We start from the raw sequence: 14,765 nt of genomic DNA, 5'->3' as shown, positions 1-14,765 counted from the left end.
GGTGTGCTGCAGCCTGGCACTACCGAACGGGTCGGGGAAGCGTCGGTCCCCAGTGCAGTGGCTTTGACCTGGTCGGGTGGTCGGCCCTTGAGGCGGTACATGCGTAATAAATAGGGATACGCGCGTGCTTTGCACACAGGTCAGTAGGTTTGGAGGGGGACAGATAGGAATCTGGGGCCCCCAGGATGTTGGGTGTTCAGAGGAACCCTAGAGATTGGTTTGGGTGTGTTGTGCCTGTTTTCCTGGGCACGCCCTTGGACACCTTGCTTGGATAGGGTTCCCGGAGTCTGGGGAATGGGCTCGGAGTTTTAGTTTGTATCCTTTCTGAAGGACTGTATGAGGCGGGACATCTCATCCCTCCCTCCCTTGGAGGCCTTGGTGGGGCAAAGCAGGTGTCTGCCTGCCTGATACCTGTGTGTGAGGTGAAGGTCCATGTATTATTCATCTGGCTGCCAGGTGCTTTATGTAAGGAGAGAAGTAGCAATCTGTGCCCTAGAGGCTAGTGCTGCAGACACACACACACACACACACACACCACACACACACACACCAAGTATCTCAGGAGCAGCAACAGCCGAGGTGCAGGTCTCAGAGGTCTGGCATTCTTGGCCGGCTGTTTGCAGCATCCCTCTCCCTGTCAACAAGTTTGGTGGACCCTTGGGCTCTGCACATCTGAGTATCTTGAGAGTTCTGTGCAATGCCAGAGTTGGAACCCTAGGATGGGGGAGCCCCCAAAAGCCAGGCTAGTGCTCACCTGCACACAGATGTGAGGATCCAGGAGCTCTCAGATGCTTGGGCAGAATCAGAATGGGAAATAACTACAGGGATTGCAGAAACAGAAGACAAAGACTGAAGAGTACGGAGGTGGATCCAGTGCTGGGTGGGGGGAGGGGGACAGGGGGGGGGAGCTTCAGCACAAAGGGACAGTTGAGCCAAAGCTGGGTGACTGACATTCCTCAGAGGCTTTCTGCTCTCCATTTTTATTTTCCGAGTTGGTTCTCATGGCAATTGTATGAATAAAGTATCAGGCATAGTTGTGTGTTAGGAAACTGAGGCAGAAGGTGGGTGGGCTGGGCTGGGGATTAGTGACTCACTTATCAGTGTGGTACTAGTAGGTTCTGGTAGCATCCTTCATCCCTGTGTCTTGCCAAGTTGCTTTGTAACTTACTGAGCATCTACTATGTGCCAGGCTTAGGGCTGCCTCCAGTCCCTGCTGCCTCATTGCTCTCCTTGGTGTCCCTGGAGTAGAAGATGGAGAAACAGGATCTAGTACCTGCTTCTAGAGGCTCCCAGTCTGCTGGGGAGTGGACATAGACGGGGTGACCCCCATTGGCCAGTGTGGGTGGTGTGGCTCTAAATTCTCTCCCAAGAGCCATAGGTGACCTGGTGTCCTTGTGCAGTTTGGGGGGGTGGCTTATAAGTTGTTCCCAGGGTGGTGGGGTTGTACTGGGTAAGGAGAAGAGAAGAGCTTCCGGGTGAGAGGGTAGCAGTGACCAGCTTGTCCTAGTTCTGTGGACCAGGCCTCCTGTCTGCCGGCTGCTTTTTCCCTTTTTTCCTCCTTTTGGTCCTGTGCACTGGGTGGGGACCTCAGGCACCCGTGGCAGGCAGTGTGCCACTGAGCCATGTCCTCAGCCCCCTCACACTCTCTGCTTTTGAGGTTTTGCTCCTGTCTGCCAGCTGGCCTGCCCAGGCCTCTCCCCAAGAGGGGCTCAGTGCTATTTCCAGTCCCCGCTGCGCTCACTTCTCTCAGCGTGTTCCCTGGAGTAGAAGCTGCTAGGCAAGGCAGGGCCCAGGCCTTGATTGTTTTGCAAGTGAGTAGCAGCAGATGAGACTGGGGATTTGGTTTGAGTGTTGGGAAACCTAGAGCTAGGCCCTCAGAGCTCCATGCGGGGTCTGCCCCAGGACCTTGAGGCTTTTGGGAACAGCAGGTGCTTGCTGAATACCTCCTGTGTGCCCCGAATTTGCTGGCCATCAGGGCAGAGAGGCCAGAGACCTGGGTTGTCCCCTGTCAAAGGTTGTGTGGTTGGCTGAGGTAGCCCAGCATGTAACTAGTACATTTGAGACCGTGTTCTATTTGGGGTAGGGAGAGGGCTCTGAAGGGGCCCAGAGGACAGTAGGAGCAGCGCATTTCCTGAGCACTTACTGTGTGCCAGGCACAGTTCAAAGTGCTTTCATGAGTTACTGGTCCATCCTCCACTGTCTGGTGAGGTCAGTTGGTCCAGTCTCCAAGCTTTTCCCCTCTGACCTTCGGTAGGCTCAGTGCCTTCCTGGTCCTGAAGTTAGAGGTGGGGTGCTGAGCAGGAGAGGAGGGTAGCAGGAAGCCCCAAGCCAACGTGGAGGCCTGTAATGTCTTCCTCTCGAAGGGTTTTGATTTGAGCCCCGTGTGGTCAACAAAAAGCCTTTGAAAGTCTGAGAGGAAGTGACACGCACACCCTGTGCTGTGAGGCTGTATCATCACCCTGCATCTTGCTTCCTTCGATCTGGTACATAACTCCAAGATGACCTGCATCCTTCCTGTTTGCTGCCCCTTTGGTCCCTGCTGTCTCTTTAGTCTCTGCTCTGTTTTTCTTTTGCATCTTCGGGGCTGAAGGTTACTGTGCCCCAGACTCTGCTATCCTGCTGGTTTCTTTGGCTCTCTGTCATTTGGCCCCATTGAACGAAACTTTTTTTGTTCTTTTTTTTTTTTTTTTTTTTTTCTTTTTAAATTTGAGACAGAGTCTCATGTATTCCAGGCAGAACTTGAATCCATCCACTGTGTGGCTGAGGATGACCTTGAACTTCTGACCCTTCTGCCTTTACCTCCCAATGCCTAGGATTATAGGCATGTACCCAGGTCACATGGTGCTGTCGTGAGAGGGCGGCACATCAGCTGCTGAGCCAGCCTTGAACTTGTTTTCTTAAGGATTGAACCCCTGATTCTCCCAGGGCTCCTGGGCTCGTAGCTTCTCTTGTCACCTTGGGAGGTATGGTCAGTCACCCACTGTCCATGCTTGGACCCCTCAGCTGTATGAACACAGGAGCAGGGGGTGAAGCCAGAACTGGAGCCAGGCAAGCTGGGTGTAGCTGCTGCGTCTTCCTTTGAGCTCCATGAAGACTTCTTGCTCTACTTTGCCAGGTGTCAGGCTGATTGGATGTAGTGCAGTGCCTTGCTAGCCTGCCTGTATGAGGAATTACAGCCATCCCTTCTCTGGACAGAGGCTGTGATTGCATGTGCTCCGCTAGAGGTCTTTGCAGAATCCTGCAGAAGCACAGCCATGCCAGGAGATGTGACTGATGGCCATAGGATGTGAGCATGGGAGTTGAGGGAAAGCCCAGTGGGTGCCTTAGCATAGCCATCTGAGGGTTCAGGAATCTGGGCCAGTGAGATGGCTCCGTGACTAAAAACGCTTTCTGCGTAAGGCTGAGCCTGTTGTGGAAGGAGAGAACCGACTCCTGGAAGCTGCCCTCTAACATCCTTATGTGTGCTGTGGCATGTATGTGTATACACACATACACACACACATATGCACATACTAACAATACTAGTAATCACTAAAATTTAAAGGGAGAGACTTTGCAAACACATTGAAATGTGGGAGCAGGAGAGGGAGCTAGTGAGCAGAGCAGTTCTGGTGACCTGGAAAGAGAATTAGGAATTGCACGTCAAGTCCTTGCTTTTATTAGCACTGTGTCCTTGAGTGGGCCACTTACCAGGTAGAATTCATGGTTCTTAAAATTAAGGTAGCCAGGCATGGTGGCTCATGCCTTTAATCCCAGCACCCTGGAGGCAGAGGCAGATGAAGCTTTGTGAGTTCTAGGCTAGCCTGGTTTACATAGTGAGTTCCGGTATGGCCAGGCTGCACAGTGAGACTTTGTCTCAAACAATAAAGCAATAAATAGATAAATAGATAAAATTAAGGTGGTGGTATTATTGCATATTATGTAATCCTGTTGCTTTGGAGGTTGAGGCTGGAAGATGGGTTCAAGGCCAGCTTGGGGAAAGGACAGGAGCTGCAGTTTGCCTCATCTGTAGAATGCAAGTGCCAGCAGCATAGGCATTATAGGGCTATCATGACCCAGCATTTGCGTTAGTGCACAGTATGTGCATGGGAGCTAGAGGGTTAGCCTTGGGTGTTGTTCTTCATCCACCTCATTTTTTGCAACAAGGTCTCTCACTAGGACCTGGGGCTCTCAGGCTAGGTAAGCTGGCAGGGAGCCCCGGGGACTTGTCTCTCTCTGCCTCTCCAGTCTGCAGCAACACACCAAGCCTTTTACATGGATGCTGGGAATGGAACTCAGATCCTCAGACTTGTGCAGCCAGCACTTTAAGGACCAAGCTCTTTCCTGTTCTCACCAGCTTTTGCTGTTTGTTTGCAGGCTGTTTAATTTCTTCAGGAGTCCAGTCTGTCGGGCCTGATGTGGGGAGCTGCATCCAGCTAGGGAGGGACATCAGCTGCAGGACAATTAGAGTTGTCATGGATGCTTTGAGGGGACGTTGTTGCCTGGGCAGGCACTTTTCTGATGCAATGACAGTTACAATGTCACCTTGTGGAAAGGTGGAGAAAATGGGTTTCAGGCAGAGGTGACAGCTTATACAGTGATCTGAATCGACATCACAAAACCAACCATGCAGCCCCTACAGATCAGTGCAGCCGTACAAACTGGTACCCAGAGGACTGTCATCCATGTTTACTGAATGTGATTTCTGCCTCATGGAGGCCAGAAAGGGAGGAAGCAGAGTGGGGGCTCCATGGCGGGAATCCAGAGGCCTCTGGCTTTAGGTTTTCTCCCTTCTCCTCATGGCTGGCCCTGCTCTCTCCCTTCTCCTCATGGCTGGCCCTGTTTTCTGAAATGTGAGGCAGATTCTGAAATGTGAGGCAGATGCGTGTGCAGCACACACTGAGAAATTGCTGACAGCATTTGTTCTTCTTCTTAAAGATTTATTTATTAACTTTTAAAGATTTATTAACTTTTATTTTGTATGTATGAGTGTTTGCCTCATGCGTGCATGTGTCCAGCATTCCCAGCAAGGCCAGAAGAGGGCATTGGTTCTCCTGGACCTGGAGTTAAAGGTGATCATGAGTGCCATGTGGCTGCTGGGAACTGAACCTGGGTCCTCTGCAAGAGCAGCCAGTGCTCTTAACCACTGAGCCACCTCCCTAGACCCCAGCCATCAGTATTTTCTCTCTCTCTCTCTCTCTTTCTCTCTGTCTTTTTTTTTTTTTTTTTTTTTTTTTTTTTTTTGGTTTTTCGAGACAAGGTTTCTCTGTGTAGTTCTGGCTGTCCTGGAACTCACTCTGTAGACCAGGCTGGCCTTGAACTCAGAAATCCGCCTGCCTCTGCCTCCTGAGTGCTGGGATTAAAGGCGTGCGTGCGCCACCACAGCCCGGCTAGCCGGCAGTATTCTCAACAGCCACTCCTGGAACTCTGCTCTTCAGAGCCCCAGTGTGGAGAAGCCACTGGCAGGGTGTGCTCAGGAGCTGGCCTGAGCCTGAGCAATCATGTTCCTAGATGCTGCTGTGATCTCTTGGCCCAGGCCGTGGCTTGAGAGCAGCATCCACACTGGAATTCTCCTGCCTTCAGTCAGCAGTGTCCCACTGCCTGGCGTGGAGCCGGCACTGAGTGCGGGTGTAGAGAGTTTCCAGTGGGCAGAGGGAGCAGTGGATGGGGAATGCACTGCCGCTCACAGTGAAGCTCAGATTATCCTTGAAGTACACGATGGCTCCTCCAGGGTGATCGGAACAGGGTTGTCCTGTTTTTTCCTTGATTTTATTCATGGCTTTTGTTTGCTTATTTTGTTTTTTGAGAAGGGGGTCTCTCTGCATAGTCCTGGCTATCCTAGAAAAAAATAGATCAGGCTGGGCTTGAACTCACAGAGATCATCTACCTCTGCCTCCAGAGTGCTGGGATTAAAGGCATGTGCCACCGTGCCCAGCAATTTACTTTTCATTTATTTGACAATTTTATTTATTTAATTTAGACAAGGTCTCCTTGTATATCCCTGGCTGGCCTGGAACCATCTACGTTGACTAGGCTGGCCTCGGACGCAAAGATCTACCTGTCTCTGTCTCCCAAGTACTGGGGTTAAAGGTGTATACCACCATGCCTGGTTTGATGTTTGTTTGAGGCAAGGTGTCGTGTCTCCAGCCTGGCTCGGAGCGCCTGATCTTCCTGCCTTCGGCTTTTGAGTGCTGGTGTGTACTGCCATGCTCAGCTTAGAACAGGATTATCTGTTAAGACTGAGGTGGTATCACTGGAGGCCAGCAGTGCCCAGTGACTGCCTGCAGAGGGTGAGAAGGCTTGTGTGAAAGCCGGAAGCCCAGCAGACACCTCCTTTTCCTTCTCTGAGTTGGAAACCAGAGGGGAAGATCCCACCCAGAAAGCCTTTGTGCCCGATCCGAGTCACTTCCGGCTCTTCTGTGTGTTGGAATCCGCTGGACAGCAACTGTGAGAACCTCTGCCTGAAGAGAACCTGTGCTGTAGCCTAGCGGAGTAGCTCCCGCTGATTAAAGCCACCCTGGGCTACACGGACTCCTCAGTTTCCCCACGCTTCCCCGTAGAAGGCTTTGCTGCTGAGTTGATGTTCGTTCTAGGTAGGAGCTCACGCTGTCTCGCTGCTCACTGAGTGTGGCTCACAAGTATTTGCCTAGGTTGGCCACAGGTTGAGAAGAGTGAAGTCCTGGTGCTTTGCTTGCAGGTCAGTGGGAGATGTGAGGTCCCCCGCCTCTATCCTGGCCACGGCAAAGCTGGAGCAATGGCCTCGGGCAGGCCACTTGCTGCTTCTAAGCTTAACAGTGGGGATATCTGCTCACCTTCCTGTGCTGGGTGGGTTCTAAGGTCAGAAAGGCCCGTCACCAGGGTGAGGGCCAGGTTGGCAGGTCTCATGGTTGTGAAGAAGGGTGTACACATACCCCTGTTTCCTTCTGAGCAGAGATCTTGTGAAGACTTTCTCTTGCTGAAACTGTCGGGTCTTTTACCTGGGTGTCATGGCCCATCCCAAGATCACTGTTCCCCTCTCTCCTCATCCCTCTTGAAGTAATTACATTTGTTGCCCCAAAAGGGATTTCAGGTCACCCAGAGGGACGTGCACCTCTGCTTCTCTTTTGCTGAGCTCCCCCATGGTCAAGCTACATTAAGAGAGGCTCAGTCCTGTGGCAGGTGGCGGAGGACCTCCACTCTGCAGAGTGCAGCTGTTCTCCAGGGCCCATGGTCATTTTTAGAAAAGCTCTGAAAGTGCTGCCGTAGCTGCCGTAGCTGCCATAGCCTCTGGTCTCCATCTCTGTTCCTCCTGAGAGCAGCAACGGGGATCCCACAGCACCCAGTGTGGGTGTCCACACTGCACAGTGATGAGTGTTGGCAAACCTGTGTGGTCGTTTTATATTATTAATATTGCCATGTAATTACTCTAATTCCATCCGAAATATGATCTGTGTAGGGCTTTACAGACTACACTTCCCAGTGGCCTTGGCCCTGAGAATCATTATTCTATAGATGGAGAGGCTGAGACTCAGAGGGTGAATTGCCTATGGTCCTCGGAAGAAAGCAGGCTTTCCGGCTCTTCCTGGCCTGAGTGACCAAGTGACCACCAATGTTCCTCTCCCTGAGAGAGATCGAAGCCTCTTGTCAAAACCTGCTATACCAAGTTGCTAGAGGTGGAAAATTGTAATGAAGGTCTTGGTTGATCTGTGGGGGCTCCTGCCTGGGGTGGGCCAATCTGTGGGGGCTCCTGCCTGGGGTGGGCTGATCTGTGGGGGCTCCTGCCTGGGGTGGGCTGATCTGTGGGGGCTCCTGCCTGGGGTGGGCTGATCTGTGGGGGCTCCTGCCTGGGGTGGGCTCTTCTGTGGGGGCTCCTGCTTGGGGTGGGCTGATCTGTGGGGCTCCTGCCTGGGGTGGGCCGATCTGTGGGGCTCCTGCCTGGGGTGGGCTGTTCTGTGGGGGCTTCTGCCTGGGGTGGGCTGACAGGCAGTCAAGACAGAACTGTGTGGATGTGGTTCATGGTAGTTGGAGAGGAAGGCAGAAGCTTCAGATAGTGGGTCCATGTGGAGCACACACAGAGGCCAAAAACACAAGCAGGTGACATAGCCCTGATGTAGACTGAGGCATTGTCTGATGCATGAGTATTCCGACGTATGTGGCTTAAGGTTGCAGGAATGTGACAATCTGGACGTGCTAAGGCTGAATTGTTGCCTTGTGAAGCAGCTGCTCTAGTGAAGTTAAAGGGACTTGATATTTTAAAGTCCCTGGACATTTCTGTGGAAGCAGAGCCCGGGTGTGGACTGTCTGGGTCCCTCTCACAGAGGTCTGTCCCACTCAGCTATGGCCAGGAGGCCTTTCATTTCATCCACACTTTCTAGTGGGCTGGGCTTGATTTGGGGAAGAGGAGGAAGCCCCGTCCCGCTGGTTACATGTCCTCAGCTGCCCTAATTTTCAGGGAGGACACTGAGATTCCTGCCTGAGACTGCCCCCATCCTCCATGACTGGCTGGCTAGAGGGTGATTTTTAGATCGGGTGGCTGTTGGGCACATGGGTTATGTAATGGACCAGGAGCAGGGAAGGTGAATGTCATGTAGTGTGAGTGTTTGCATGACTATGATGTCTCCACAGCTCTGGCAGGGAGTGTAGTGTGAGGTCTCTTCTTTCCCGTGGGAAGGCTAGACTGGAAGCTAGAGCCCCTCGGCTGGTTCGCTGTCCCAGTCTTCATTACCAGGCCCACCTGATACTCGTCTGCATACTGGTCCCTTCAGCCAAGGACATCCGTTATAGCTGGATATCTTGGTGACCCATTTATGTCCATTGGGGCGTCAGAGCTGGAGCTGGGAAGGAATGACAGTCTAGGTCTAGCCTTTTCATTCTTCCTTATGGCCGAGCTAGGGACAGACCCCTGAGCATGTATACTGCTAGGCAAGGGCTCTCCTACTGAGCTGCACCCCCAACCCTGAGTCTCCCCGTATGTGTAAGTAAGGAGAGCGAGTTCATGGACAGAGCATTGAGCAAGGTGGGTCTGGTGTAGGTCCAGTACCATCTCCTCACACACAGCCTTGTTTGTTGAAAACTCTGCCTTTCTCTGCCGTTTCTTCCCCCACCACCTCAAAGTGCCACCGTCAACACTAAGGTTCATTTCCTAGGTGAAAAACTTAAGTGTACTCCGCCTCTGTCTTGACTTGTGTGAAATGTACATTTCTGAACCAGCAGAAGCTGCATGAAGAATTAGCCTATAGACATGATCCTCCGTGAGCAGAGTGATGGGTTACATACATGGCTGGGCATTGATGCTGCTTTGAAATAGCCAAGAACTGGACTCCACCTCAATGTCTCTGTACAGAGAACCCAAAGAAATTATGGCCTGTCCAACCATGGAATATTGTGCAGTCATGGCAGAGGCCATAGAGGGTTCAGGGCTGTTGTAGATAAACCTCTGAATGAAAGCAGTGGGTGGAGGGTGTCGTGTCCAGAAGCCCCTCTGTGATGTGAAGGAAGTGTTACTGTATGTAGATGGTCCCTGGGCAGCCACAACAAGTGGGGACCATGACACCTCTGGGGTGGAGTGTGCTCGCGCCAGCCATTGCTTGTGGATTGTCCTTTGTGTCTTATTTCACCTGCGAAGAACAGGGGCTCTCAAACCTGCCTGGAGTGGCTCCAAACTTCTAGGTTCAGTGAGCTTCTGACCTCAGCTTCCCGAATGCCACCAGGTATGGCTCCCCCTTCCTTCTGATGGTTGAAACGTGAATATTACATCCTTGAAGAAAACCAAACAGGATTAACTGAACTCCTCGCTTGTCCAGTGCTAGGCCAGGCTACCCCTTCATAGGCAGCCAGCCTCACTTAGGCCCTGACCTCATCCAGTGAAAATAGACACTTGGTTTTCACCGAAGGGTCTGAGCAGAGTTGGGTTCCTTAGTAAACAGGACCTCCAGCTCCTCCCTGCTGTTGGCTGGCTTTGGCACTTTTAAATCCCTGCTGTGGTCAGTAAGCTTCCTCTGAAACTTCAGGGCTTTCCCCATGGGGAGCTAAAGCCCTGGGTGTCTCAGACCCCTCTAAAGCCATGGGTGTCACCACCCCTCTGTGGTGGCTCTTGACCCATGCTTTCTTGAGAAGCTGGGCTTTGCACTATTGGCGTCCCTGACGCTGCACCTCCACGCCTGTGCTCACCCAGCTACCTGGCTGCTGCCATCTCTCCACCGCAGATGGGTACCTGTTCAGTGTCTGCTCTATGCTGCCCTCTGCCATTCCCACAGCCATGGCTATTCCCTGCTGCTGTCACTTGGGACTTCCTGCATTGTCTCCCAGGTACTTGACTCTTCCCTGGGACTCCTTGTGACCACTCACCCTCTCAGGTAAGAATGCTCATAGCTCAGCACCTGGGATTAGTTCTGCCTGGTTTGAGCATCTGGCACATGGCCTCTCTGGCCTCTCTGGTGCCTGGCTTCTCCTCTCCATGTCAGTGAGGCCATCCAGCTTTGCAGAATAGGCCTTTGTTCTTTTTCACTGCTGCGGAGATGTCCACTGGCTGAATTTGACACTGTGTCACCCTCCCTGTGGGGACAGGCGTCTGCGCTGTGGCCTCTTCTGCTCTTGTCTAGAGCCCCTTGCACACTGTTGAGGGTGAGCACCTGGATGGACTGTCTGCTCACTACATATTTGTGAATGGAGTTTGTTGTTTGGGGTTGGCCACCCACTCACCCTGCACTGAGACTTGTGCTGACACCCCAGGGAGAGGCACCAGCAGTAGTCTTTGTTTAGAAAGCCTACTCCCAGAAGGCAGTGGGGAGGTTGGGGTTCAGGATTCTGCAGCCATGTGCCCAGTGCTAGATGCGATATTAACTAGTTAGAGCGGCTCCAGCACTCAGCCCTACAGGCTGCACACAGATCCGTTTGTACTCGGTGTGGAAGAGAACTGGGTGACCAGAATTCAGCCTGGTTCATTTGAAAACCAACACCCCAAAACACTGAACTCTGGGCCTGATAGTGCACACTTTTAATCCCGGCACTCTGGAGGCAGAGACAGACAGGTCAGAGACAGGCCTGCCTTGTCTACGTAGAGAGTTCAAAGTTAGTGAAGGCCACATAGTAAGACTCTTTAAAGAAACCAACAGACAAAACCAAAAGATTCTACTACAGGGCTGGAGAGATGGCTCAGTGGTTCAGAGCACTTGTTGATCTTGTAGAGGACCAGGTTCCACTTCCATCACACACATGGTAGCTGACAACCATCCTAACTCCAGTTCCAGGGAAGCCATTACCCTCTCGTGACCTCCGTGGGCACTAGGCATGCAAGTGGTGCACAGACATAGCATAAACATTCACACATACAATCACGAAAACCACAAGACAACAGCAAAGCTCCAAAGAAACCCAAAGCGAATCACCGAATTCAAGGGAGGTTACGTGATCCCCAGGAACCGAAGGGCTTGGATTCCCCTGTTGTTGCCCCTGCTTCTGATGTCCCTACCCACCAAGTGTAAACAGGCCGGGTTGGATAAGTTTTCCTCTCTGCATCAGGCTTCAGTGGGTTGTGAGCCTGGGAGAAGGGGGATGTGGAGCCTCCACAGTGGCCTTTCTGGTGGTGTCTTGATGGGAATAGTGTTGTGGCGGAAGTGGACCTCTGTCCTGTCGTGAGGCATGTGACCTTTTTCAGAAGGCTCACCAAGCAAAGCTGCCAGCTGCTGGCCAGCACTCTTTCCTCTAATCCTCTCTGGAGAAGGGCCAGCTTGTGGGCTGATGTCTGTCTCTGCTGTGGGCCAGCTTCCCTCCAAAGGCAGCCACTTGGAGGTTGGTCAAGCTGAGCAGCCCCTCCAGCCCCCAGGTCTAAGAGCTCCTCATTCCCAGGCTACAGGCCCAGAAACCAGGAGCCCAGATGCAATGTTCAAGTGAGGCCCTGTGGGGAGAGGCAAGTAAAACGGACTTTCCTCCAGGGGCTAAGACAAACAAGAACAGCATTCCTCTGGGGTGTATTCACATTCCAGAGAAGTGCCTGCCCACCCGTCTGTTGCCAGTGCAGCCTGGCCTGAGGGTGGCCGCCGTCTGAGTATGCACTCCATGGCTACAGCTTGGCAGGCTTAGATCTGAAATGAAATGAATGAAAATCTGGATGGGTATTGTGGCTCATGCTTGTAAACCCCAACACTCAGGCTGAAGCAGGGGGACCACCCTGACTTCAAGCTGGCTTCAGCTCCAGTGAGACCTTATCTCCAAATGGTAGGGGAAGGTTTGAGATGAAGTGAGGCTAGAGGGAGAGCTAGGTAGTTAGGAATGCTTTCTGCAGGCACAACCATGAGGACCTGAGTTCGGATCCTGTCCCCCACTTAACAAACTGGCTGTGGTCTCATATGCACAAGTCATCTCAGAGCTGGATGGATAGGGTGACAGTCAGAGCCAGGGGGATTGCTGGGGCTTGCTGGCTGCCAGCCCTAGCCCAAACATGAACTCAAGGTTCAGAGAGAGACCTTTCCTCAAAGGAATACCCCACATCCTCCTGGTCTTTGCTTGCACATGTGTAATGTGTATACACACACACACACACACACACACACACACACACACACACACAGTACCCACATGCATAGCATGCTTCACACACCAAGCATGCATGTACCATATTTACACACACATCACAAACACACATATGCATACATATACCATACATATACACCGTAGACACACCATACACATTACATATATACCACACACAAACATCATACACACATATACCATATAGAAACACTCACACTGTACATACCTACAAGATTTAAAGAGAATCAGAGACCAGAAGTAGGGCCAGCCTGGGCTCAGAGGCTGTTGGGAATGTGGTACCCCACCACACCCCTCTGTGATGGGATAATGCAGTGGCAGGAGACCAATAATAGTAATGGCAGCAGCATGCAGTACCTGAGTCTTGTTTCTTCCTGGAAGTGCCTCTGGCTTGGGTGTGGCTGCGTGCCCTTTGTGCCAAGCAGAGAGAGGTTGCATAATTTGTCTCTGACACACAGCTACAGTGGCAGAGCTTGGAGTCAGGTGTGGGTGACGTGGCTCCAGGGCTCAAGGTTGAAGAAAGGCCAGGGAGTGTGAGGAGGCTGTCCTCACAGAGGGACAGGAGTGGCCTGTTTTCTCAGAGGAGGCTACAGATGTGGCATGAGTTGGGGGAGGGGAAGTTTACTGAGTGGGTTCCTGGGTTTGACGTAGTTCATTACCCAGGGCCTGGTTGAAATGTATTCCAGACCCTCTTTCCCACTTCCTTCTGGTTCTCTGCTCTCGAGCCTTCTCTGAGCCACAGACCTGACCTCTGGTGTAAGGTGGAGGGGCTGTTGTATTGGCTACTCCTTTTTGAGAGCTGTTTTCCCCAAGCTTGCTTCCTTTTTCCCCATTAGCCAGAGGCCTGAGGCTCAACAAGAACCCTGTCCTTGTGTCCTTGTGTCCCCCCGCAGGGTCTCTGCCGGGGCACTCATCTGTCTGGGTGCTCTGACCAGATAAGTCTACTTTGCATGTGGCCAAGGGCCTTTGTGAGCTTCACAGTGCCATATGCGGCCTGTCCAGCTGCTCCTGAGTGAGGCCTTCTTGAGGGCACAGGCCAGCTCCACACCATTGTCCATGCTGTGTCCTCTGTCCCCAAATCAGTGTTCAGCAGATTCATTCCAGCTTTGTCGATGTCATCCAGCCAGTCATGATATTGGGAAAGGCTGTGAGAGAAAAGACTGTGGATATGACAGAAGGTGGCGATGTCCAGACAGTGGGGGACAGAGCTCAGAAATGAGAATGGTAGACCATTCCAGTCCCCAAAGCAGGGGCCCTGAAACATGAACTTTGACCTTTTTTACAGTGTTGTCATGGAGAAGGCAGGAGGGAGCCCACCTGTGGTCAATGTCTCTAACAGTGACTAGCCCTTTGCTTGAGTGTTCCAGCTGGTGACAGCATCTGTTTTCCTAGACTCGCCTTCATGGTGTCGTGCCCCCCACCCCTGTAATAGTCCTTTGTTCTCCTTGGTGTGGCCTTCTCAGGCGAGCGACACTGCATGTGGCCCAGCTTCCATCCTTTACCCTCTGCATACCTCCTTCCAGCCGAAGACTCCTGCTCAAGCCACGCTGCAGTGTCAGCAGTGGGGAGGGCCGAGGTGACAGAGCATGCTGGGTGGCTCCAAGGCCAGGCTCCACATTGCTCAGTAGCTCACAGTTGCCTCTTCCCATGTCCCTTCTGTGTGCCTGGTATCATGGACCTAGAGAATGTGGGAAACAGGAGTGCCGGCCTTAGCGCTGAGCAGTGAGCACAACCTGGTTCTGCTGGGGTGGGCGGGGCCCAACGTGCTGATGCTGGTGATGGTTTTGGTGAGGTGAGAGTTAGTGGTCTTGTTACCATGACAATCAGAGCCAAGGAGAAGCACCTGAGCACTCAGACATGCGCTCACCTCACACATGTAGGGCGACAGGGCTTCTGCTGCTGAGGCTCAAACAAGAGGCCGGGAAGGAGGCCAGAGGCCCTGGTCACTGGGGAGTCAAGACTAGAGCCCACTCCTGTCGGTGCTGAGTAGATTTCAGGTTTAGGGGAGGATGTTGTAGGTGCAAAGTCAGTCCTTGTGCCCAAAGGCCTCCTTAGCTAGGTCTCTTTTCTACCACGGCAGACTCTAGATCTTGCAGAAACCCCAGAGATTCCTCCTTAGTCAGCAGCAGACTCATTTTGCAGCCAAAATCTGACCTGAATTGATATGAAACTAATTATAACCTTTAAAGGTTTTACCGAGGCAAGCGAGCTACATTTTTCTCTATGAGAATGCTGTGCATGGGAGGTTGGGGGTGCCA

General features: G+C 52.3%; 1 protein-coding gene and 3 long non-coding RNA genes across 8 annotated transcripts in view; 1 reads left to right on the top strand and 3 right to left on the bottom strand.

Moving 5' to 3' along the window:
• The window catches only part of Tmem184b (transmembrane protein 184B), a 44,244-nt gene that overhangs the window by 881 nt on the left and 28,598 nt on the right, over positions 1-14,765 (top strand). Inside the window, exon 1 of one of the 5 annotated variants that reach the window (XM_034516675.2) lies at positions 6,411-6,572. The exons of 3 other annotated variants lie outside the window; for them this stretch is intronic. The gene's annotated coding sequence lies outside the window, so the exon portion shown is untranslated. Of the gene's footprint in view, positions 1-6,410; positions 6,677-14,765 lie in introns of those variants that run through there. One more of the 5 variants, XM_076911623.1, reaches the window with a different exon arrangement.
• Positions 10,940-11,565, bottom strand: LOC143434115 (uncharacterized). The gene is made up of 2 exons (XR_013103368.1): positions 11,433-11,565; positions 10,940-11,241 (listed from the first exon to the last, which is right to left on the bottom strand). It is a non-coding gene; the product is annotated as an uncharacterized LOC143434115 (long non-coding RNA).
• On the bottom strand, positions 11,622-12,852 carry LOC143434114 (uncharacterized). Its single transcript, XR_013103367.1, has 2 exons — positions 12,716-12,852; positions 11,622-12,041 (listed from the first exon to the last, which is right to left on the bottom strand). It is a non-coding gene; the product is annotated as an uncharacterized LOC143434114 (long non-coding RNA).
• Positions 13,521-14,494, bottom strand: LOC143434116 (uncharacterized). Its single transcript, XR_013103369.1, has 3 exons — positions 14,375-14,494; positions 14,021-14,185; positions 13,521-13,652 (listed from the first exon to the last, which is right to left on the bottom strand). It is a non-coding gene; the product is annotated as an uncharacterized LOC143434116 (long non-coding RNA).

The sequence above is a fragment of the Arvicanthis niloticus genome, chromosome 13 (assembly GCF_011762505.2).
Source record: "Arvicanthis niloticus isolate mArvNil1 chromosome 13, mArvNil1.pat.X, whole genome shotgun sequence".
Taxonomy (NCBI): Eukaryota; Metazoa; Chordata; class Mammalia; order Rodentia; family Muridae; genus Arvicanthis; species Arvicanthis niloticus.
Note: the sequence above shows the minus strand (reverse complement) of the source record. Positions and strands in the feature narration are given on the sequence as shown.